General features: G+C 33.0%; 1 protein-coding gene across 1 annotated transcript in view; it reads right to left on the bottom strand.

The window, feature by feature from the left end:
- Window positions 1–874, bottom strand: part of HFM1 (HFM1, ATP-dependent DNA helicase homolog (S. cerevisiae)) — a 123456-nt gene that overhangs the window by 22696 nt on the left and 99886 nt on the right. The gene's annotated exons all lie outside the window — the stretch shown is intronic.

Below are 874 nucleotides of genomic sequence, written 5' to 3'. Positions count from 1 at the left end.
ATAAAGAAAAATAAGACCATAAAAATGTTAAAGAAAATATAAAAATTAATCTTGCCTTGAAAACTACTTATTAATATAAACAGAAAAAAATGTTTTATCTATTCAACACTTCTATGATAAACTGTACTCAGCCTGGGTAGCAAAGGGTAAAAATAGATGTTTAATGGAAGTGACCAATACTTAGTCATCTTTACATGCCTCCAATAGATATCTGCTATCTGTGTATAGCCTTTAAAAATTTATTGCTAATTCTACTTTCAGTTAGATATCAAAAGCTGGGATCTCCAAAAGCAATGCTGGCATCCATTTTGATTGGTCAATTCCTATTCTGTACTAGTTGTTAAATATATTGAACATCATCTTTGCATATAGAATGCCTTTCTCTGGAAGGGAAATTATATATACTATTGTCTTCTAGGCAACATGATATAAGAAAAGAACACTGAGTTACCATCTAAGGCTTTCTGCTTGCTAACTCAGAATATGAACTTCAGTTTTTTCACCTATAAAATAGGATAAAAATGTCTCACTTTATCAGCCAGGTTGTTGTTGAAGTTGAAACAGATAATGTATAAAAGTATAATTTTTAAATTATAAATCTGAGGCATTAATAATATGGACTGAGCCCCTGAATGGAAGGGTTAGACTTTGTATACCAACAGGATTTCCCTTTTAGAAGTATACTCTTATCACTTAGTTTACATTCCCTGTAAAGACAGAAACTGAGAGAATAAACATATAAGTAGTTTCCTAGAAAAGAGATGATTTTTTTTTTTTTTTTTTGAGACAGAGTCTCACTATGTTGCCCGGGCTAGAGTGCCGTGGCGTCAGCCTAGCTCACAGCAACCTCACACTCCTGGGCTCAAGCGATCCT

Source organism: Propithecus coquereli, unplaced genomic scaffold (genome assembly GCF_000956105.1).
Source record: "Propithecus coquereli isolate 6110/MARCELLA unplaced genomic scaffold, Pcoq_1.0 Scaffold7, whole genome shotgun sequence".
NCBI lineage: Eukaryota > Metazoa > Chordata > Mammalia > Primates > Indriidae > Propithecus > Propithecus coquereli.
The sequence above is the reverse complement of the archived record's forward strand: the minus strand, read 5'-3'. Positions and strand labels throughout refer to the sequence as shown.